We start from the raw sequence: 8,315 nt of genomic DNA on the forward strand, positions 1-8,315 counted from the left end.
GCCTACCCTGCTCCATGTCTAGACACCTTCCTAGCATTTCATGTAACAGCATTTCGAATCAAAACGGAGACAGACCAGAGCTGTCAGCAAAGCTCATTTCAGTTATAAAGTGCATCTTACTTGATGTGCTGCTGGGAAAGTTAAGCAAGACACACAATCCAAGTATAAAAACTTACAAGCAGGCAATATAAAAGGGGAGGCAAAGGCCTCCAAAGAAGAAAATAAAGGTGAAAGGTTTCAAAGGTAGGACTGAAGTCCCTCACATAGAGGAAGAGTATAAATTAAATGAAACAGAGCTTGTCATCATCCTTTTTACGAAATGTGGGTGGACTGATATAGCTGTACTGAATTATGGATAGTGTTGTGAATTATATGTGCAAAGAGCTACTAGACATGACATAACCCCAGTCTAGAGAAGAAAAAAGCCACAGAGCTGTACAACCTGGCCACAGAAGTACAGAAGGGGTGGTGAGAGAAGCAGCACTAGATTCTTTATGGAAACCCTTTTGAATTAAGGACATGATATGAACTTAGAGAGGAGTACCTCCTCCAGAATAACTAAATGTACATGTCTGACTGGTTTGGATAAGAATACTTTTTCTGAATTAGCAAAGCCATTACCAGAAAGATGTCTTCCAGAATAAGTCATTCAGCAGCTAAGCCCCGTGAGAAATGCTCTGCATAGAGGATGGGGAGTATGGCAGTTGTAGAGCAAGTTCTTGGTTGCTGATGGTCACTTGCCTTTGATAGATAATTAAGATTTCCTAACATCCAAATGAAATGGTTGGCTGGGGCCTGAGCCTTCAGTGCTCTTGGGAGGAGCTCTGCCAAGTAAAGATAATTGAAATGACAGGTTAAAAACAGATTTCTTCCACACTTTCTGTTCTCCTTATTCTGCCAGCTCTGTCATTCAGTCTCTTTAACACATCCATCATTCAGGAGCTGAGTCATGTGCTTGGTCCCTCATTTACACAGCAAGCCCTGCAAACATCAGGCATAGCTGGAAAGGGCATGAGCTAGTGATATCTGTCAAGAGTAACTATTAATTCAACCCCATGATATTTAAAAATAAAATAGAAGAGCATATCAATTTGTTTCCCTACTTAAGTTAAGCTGCATCATTTATGAATATAGCCTGTGTACTAAAAGAAAAGCATCTGCTGTGAGCTTGGAAAACAAATTATTATTGCCTGTTAACATCTTTACATAAATATTTGAGAAATGTATATATTAATGTTGTATTTTTAAAGGATTCTCTTTCCTGTTAGCCCCACAGCCTCTTCAGGTTCTTATTGTCTGTTCTCCCAGCAGTTGCACATATTTATAGCAAATCAGGCCTGATGAACCACAGGCATTTTCACACTTGTTTCCATAGCTGGGTGCAGCACTTGGTGAGAGGAGCCACTCAGGCATATGGCCTGTAATAAGCTGAGCTCCAGTGAGTTGGAACCTCCTGCTTCAACAGCTATTTGGCCGTTTGTTTCCTTGCTGTAGCTTTTTCATTATTTCTCTCCCTTTGACAGAATGATGAAAGCAGCCACAAGGTTTATGTGCCACCAAATGTTGCCCATATTCCAGTAATCAGGCGGAAAACTGGGAAGATGAGCATGGATAAGAGATCCGCTGACTCAGAAAGTCTTGAGGACTGAAAGGTACATACTCTGCTGAAACAGAGACTAACATGCACTTAAAACTTCCCAAACCAGCTATGGTGGCTTGTGGTGACCTTTCAACTGAAGTTCTGTGTGCAGCAACTGGTAGTCTCTCTACACCAAAACTGGGATAATTATTTTTGCAGTATATCTCCCTAGTAATTATTACAGCATTTTGTTTAGAGACGCATCGGCTTAAAGGTATTTGAATACTTTAATCCACCAAAGTCCTTTCCAACCCTAACCATTCTGTGATTCTATGATTTTATCTCAGTGAAAAAGATCACTTAAACAGGTGATGTTCCTAGTGCAATGCCAGAATTGGAAATAAGGCTGAAAACCTTCAATCGAATGAGTGAACAAACATAGGACTTTGCTCAACATAAGCATCCAAAGAAAAAATGAGCAAGAGGAAGAAGCTTTATCACTGGCCTAAAGAAAGGCAAGCCATATAATTTCTGAGGAGAATTCAAGGGGGCTTTCAGCAAACTAGGCCTTGTTTCTCTCCTCTCAATCTGGAATCTTGAGCACACAAGCTGATCAAACATGTATTGCTACCGAAGATACAAGACAAGAGCTAGGCTGCCTTTTGAGCCCCAGGGTAGCACAGAGAGCACTCTACCTTTGTCCTAATTGGAACCAACTGAAAAATTTTACATCAAACCATTTGCAGCAGTGAGTGGATCTTTCAGTGACAGTGAATTATTCATGAAACCAAATGGTTCCACTTTCCACAGAACATTTCAATTTTTCATTGAGCAGGCAAACCAAGAAACTAGTTGAAATACTTCAGTTCTGAAGGGCCATCACAGCTTGACTCCAGAGGTCTCAAGTCCATCCTGTTCCTGTTCTTTGTTGGGGACTTTGCCCCGCAGCCAAACTATGTTTTGCAACAATGCTCTGGCCAGGCAGCAGTAAGATGCACACCTTTCCACCTACACAGGAGAATACTACTTTTCATTATGGAAGATGCAATGAAATCAAGGAATCAACAGTTTATTTGTTGGGGTAGAGAGGAAGAAAACATGAGTAAAGAGCAACATGAAAGACAAATGGGCATGGATCCTTTCAGCCTACTCAACTGCAGCAGGTATTTTGTGCAGGAAGTCAAGCAGTTCTAGAGGACCCTCCAAAAATGAAGATGAGAGTCACTGGAGTATGGAAAAACAATTGAGCAGAAAAAGAGGCCATTCAGTCTTGCTCAGTGACAGCCATAGGAGATGTCAGCCAGCTTTCATATAGAGATCAGCTCAGCACCCAGTCTGAAAGCCAAGGTGCAAAAGAAATTAATATGTTGGGCGAAGGGAACTTTAACACAAGTAGCACAAAGAGGACCACAAAAAAGTACAGAGGAGTTTCAGGAAAGCAGTCTTTGACATCCTCAAGCAGAAAGTGTGCACTGACAAGAAAAGTAACTTAAAGTCAACTGGTGACTGTACTTACTTTCCAGAGAGGATTGCTTTTGATTTCTCCAAGCAAAGTCTCAGCTGGTATAACTTAGATAGCTGATTTCAGTAAAATCTATGTCAGTTTACCTGTTGAGCCTCTTGCTGTTAGAGAACTGGTATATTATCTAAGGTGAAAAAATAGGAACCAAAGCATAACCATGCTTTGGTTATGCTTAAACTTCTGCTCAAGCACAAAATATTGTGAGCTGGAGGCTTCATAACTGAGAATGCTTCCTCACGGCTGTTCAAAAAACAGAGGTAAAAAATTGCTTTCATTCCTGAGATTAAAAAAAAAAAATAAATCTGGCATTTAGTTTTGAAAAGAAAAGAGAATCTTCTGAAGCAAGGTGAAGAGTAGGGATGTTAAAGTAGGGAAGCTCTTAAACGTATCTGCAAAGAGGATCAGAAATAAACATGCAAAAGGAACTCAACTCATTTCTCAAAGGGAGAAGTTATGAATGATTTGATATGTTTGAAACTTGTTGAGATGGCTTTCAGAACCGAAAGATCAAGAGACTCTTGATCAAGGGAATCTAGAAGAGGCAGAAAGGGAAGCAAAGGTGAAGGAATATAAGCCCATAGCAAAAAAATATTTCTTGCTGTGTTTCAGGCCTTTTTCTTTCTGGTTAGAGCTGTTGTGGAAGGAAAGGACAGAAATACGTGAGCACCTCTGTTTTAAAGCTGGGTAACATCCACTGAGCCTCAGAAAAAGGTTTGATTTGGGTGCTGAGGAACAAACTCTGATCACTTTTTATCTCAGTGGTCCTCATTTAGACATTCTCCTGTACAAGAGAAAATAATTGATGAGCTGATCAGATAAGTAAATGCCAAACAGGGCACCCAATTATAGCAGAAAGCTAATCTATAGCAAGAATTAGCCTCTGGATTCTCTTGAGTCACATAGAAAACTGGAGAAAGATAAAGAAATTATCAGGTGCTAATGAGGAGTTTACTGGATTGTTTAGACTGTGCCAAGTGTTTTTCAGGGTGGGATGTTCAGCAGTGCTTTTAGTGCTGCTCTAAAAAAGCCTGGCATCTGATCTTCCCTTAGCTTAACATCAGTGGGCAAGCATGCATGTGGATAACCTGGGTGACTCGGTCGTTGATAGGAGCTTGGTGGTCATACACAGAGTAGCAACAGATCCATGACTATCCTGCTTTTATGCATTCCTGCTCCTCCAGTACTGGTGATGCAGAAACTAGCTGTAACAGCAGAGAAGTGCCTAGCATGGCTGGAAAGGCATGCATCATCCCCATGTGCTATTGAGATCTTCACCTGTCAGCTCTGTCCTGATGCGAGGACTCACTGGCTCAGCTGATACAGCTGCCTGCAGCCACTGCTGTACTTGTCTTTGATCAGCTGAATTTTAAATACAAGTTGTTATTGAGGCAGGCAGCAACTTTTCTTTCTCCAAGATGTGGATGCTGGCAACTGTCTAAAAATTCCATGTTGAATATTCCCCTCTGTGTGTGTGCACTCTGTTACTTGCAATATTTGCAAGTATAAGCAATATTTGCTTGGAAGCATTAAAGCAAAATTCCTTTGTCAGCTTTGTCTTTTTCTATTTGACAACTGCAGATGTCATTTTACTTCTGTTTGTGAATCTCAGCCTGCTTGCTGCTGAGTCACAGAAGAAAGCAACAGATAATAAACATAACTCCTTATCAACCCAGAAAGATGTAAACCACTGGAATTATGATCAGGAAGGGAGTCTTTTTTAACCAGTAATAGCAAAACAGAAGGATCTTGTTTCCTTTGCAGATTTCCCTGTCACTCTCAAGCTTTGATTGATGTGGGCTGCTCCCTCCAAACCAGAAACGTGAATATCAAGAGACAATAGCAGAGACTGCCCTATCAATGGGAATAGAAGCAGAGGAAGCATAGCATTCCCACACATGCTGCCTAAAGCAGCTGTCTACTGCTAGAAGTTATAAAATGCATACCAGGAAGCTGAAACACAGAAAGATGACTGAACTTTTCACATCCTTGTTCTGATTACCAGAGGATTTATCTCTCATCCAGCAGTCCTCGGTCTTTCAGCTGGCTTCACCGAGGCATGAAATACTCAAACCATTGTCCGCATTTTTTTAAGTTTTAGGAATGTTCTACTATTGCTAAGACCACATTTCAGATTCACTGGAGGATGGTGGCATCACAGGAGATGACTGTGTATTCATATGGTGCTAGAGCCATTGCTACTTGATTCTGTGAGACTGAGAGGACAGGTCCACATAGCATGTGATGATGCAATTCTTAGAAAACTGAATTCTAAGTTCAGTTAGAATATAGAGCTATAGAGCTCTATATTCAGTTAGAATATAGGGCTAGAGAATATAGAGCAGGCTATAGAGTCCACTGACATACACCACCATCCTTGAAACCAGAGAGTCAGGTGAAGTGATGACTGCAATGGGAACTTTGAGCTACTGAATGAAAAAAACCCCCAGAGAAGTAGAATCATACCACTGTGTCATGGTGGAGATTACATGGTTGTCCAGATGGTAGCTTGAGAGATAGAGTGAGACAACAAGATGTATCTCTTCTTCCATATGAATGAAAGGCTTTCTGGGACATCTGCAAATACAGAGAACAATATGACTAATCCATATAGACTCCCTGACGTTCTTCACCAACATAGTCTGAAATATTTTAGTCAATTGTAACAGCTTAAAAACAGCCACCACAAAGTCATGCCTGTTTTCCTGGGGGAAAGGGTGTTTCTGAAACACTGTGGGGACTCACAAGATGGATTGTAGTCTACCTTTGAAAAAAGCTGGTCACCACTGGAGTAACTGCTGGATTAAAGTGTAAGTAGGCTAGGTAAGATCCCTGGAATTAAACTCTCACTACAAACACAAGTCTCTTCATGGGTGTTTTGGCTTGAATATATTCTCTGTTTCTCATGGGCAGGTTCATTTTACTAAAAAGGATTCACTCGAGCAGGCAGCAGGGTAATGCACAGAGACCTCCCTCGGGGCACAAAGAGCAAGGAAGTACCATTTCCAAAACAGTAATTGGCAAATCACAGCAGCTGAAGGTTGCAGTACTAATGTAGATTTTTCCACATGCACAGCTAGCAATGCAGTGTGTTTGGGAGGCTTCCACCACCTATTATTCTCAGCTTTCTCCTTTCCTCTCTTTTCAAAGTTGCATCACATACAGTACAGTGCGGATACTTCCAAAGTCCAATCCCCTGAGGAAGCCCAGAAAGTCATTTCATCGTTCTCCATTTTATATGCATCCACACTAATTAATCAGTCAGTAATTGAAGGGACTTTGAATATTTATTAAAACTACATCAAAGGTGCAGCACTGTTTTTCCTTCTCATATGACCTGCAAGGAAACAGAAAAAACCACAACCCTGACAATTCTATTGAAGTTCAAGTTATTTAGTCTCATAGCTTTTATTAGAGTGTTTTTTCTAAAGGATTTTAGGCTGGGGTTTGTTATTCTTGCCATGGCTGATTTAGTTCTCTGCATGCGTTTCCAGCATTCTGCTAAGGAGCCACATTGTTTGTAATGATATTGATGGCAAAGGAACATCAGCCCCTCTCTGAGGTCCTACAGTGGTTGAGGCTCCCAGATTCACAACCTCCTTGTCATGCCAGAAGGTACACTATAGCCCATTTCTTTCAGAGACAAATGCCAGCAGGACTGAAATCTGCAAGTTTGCTTGTTCAACATGAGTAGGAAAAAGAGGCTGATCCCCTGCCAAGCAAGAAAGTTGAAGGAATGAGAACATTAGCCAGATGAACCACAGAGATAGGCTTGACTGTAGACTTAGCAAGGATAAAACACATTTGCTGCAAAGTGATATCTTCAAATAGATATTCAAAATACATGACTGAAATAATTTCTCCTACTGACACCCTAAAAAATATGTCATTGCCTTGGTGCTCATGGACCATACTGCATTACATACTTACCGTTTTCATGGGTTTGACATCAATGCAACAATATGCACAGGATTGACAGCTGATTGATTGATTTATTTATTTATTTAGGACAATTCCATGCATTGAATCGAAAATCACTAATGTCAGCTGGCCTTAGGGCTTTCTAACTGTTTATCCTTACTAAAACACGTGTATTTAAAAAAAAAAAAAGAAAAGAAGAAAGAAAGTGTGGTTTTGCTGTACAGTGTGAGCTATGATTTTCCTTTGTTATGGGTTGTGGCAGCAAATTTATATAGAAGCCCCTCCGAACTCAAAAGGAAACTAAAATGACAGCAATTGGAAGTTTTTCTGTTTTCAGGTGCATCAGTGACCCCAGTCCACTGTATTGTCTGGGGCTTGATATCTTGTTCACTTAATTCAGTGGTCAAAACCCTTTAACTTTCATGGCACACAATTAAAGATTTAGCAGAAATGCTTACCATTGTCTGTCTCCACCTTCCACCAAGGTTGGTGTTGTGGTATTTTACAAAACACTAGGGGTTTTATTTTCCTCCTACCCCAACCACACATAAATAACAGAGCATTTTGGCTGTTCCAGCATGTCTGTTGTGTGAGAGCACTGTATTTTTCTCATGTGCATCAGCCTGGTTCATAAGAGGGATTTGTTTTACATTGCTGCAACTGTGGAAAAAGTAAGGAGGTATCATCCATGGTATTTGGTTTTGCTCCTTTGGGAGGGCAGATCTTTCTGGTTTAAGCTGTCTTCTAAATAGCTGGGATTCATTAACCTCTGGAGCTGCCTTTTGTACTGGTGCCTGTACTGTTTGGAGCCTGAGAGATTAGTGTGGACCAGACATCTAACTTTTTGACAGCTGTGACTAGTGGAGATAAATCCCACTATAGGTAACATCTTCTGTCACTTTTTTATGAGTCAGGGTTTGTTCCTGGTAACTTCAGCACACTGTTCTAGCTCACCCTGGTTTTTGTTCTTGGACCCCAGTCATAACCAAGTCCCTCACAAGAAACCCAGCCCCCAGAACTTAAAGCCAGTTCATCAGCCTCAGAAAATTGCGCTTGTGTATATTTCGCTGTTATCCTTTTCTTAGTCCTCATTAAAAAAAATGTGTGTTGTCAGGGTTAATTCTGCATGTGGCACATTCTCTCTGCAGTTCTATATTGCATCTTCATAGCTAGGCTTTGCTGCCTGCACTAACTGAAAACTATTAAAACCATAAAGTGCTTCAAAACAAGCAGGTGTCAAAACAAAAGCACTCTTCTTAGTATCTCCCTTGCTGCTGGCAACCGTTACTTGCAGTT

The sequence above is a fragment of the Strigops habroptila genome, chromosome 10 (assembly GCF_004027225.2).
Source record: "Strigops habroptila isolate Jane chromosome 10, bStrHab1.2.pri, whole genome shotgun sequence".
NCBI lineage: Eukaryota > Metazoa > Chordata > Aves > Psittaciformes > Psittacidae > Strigops > Strigops habroptila.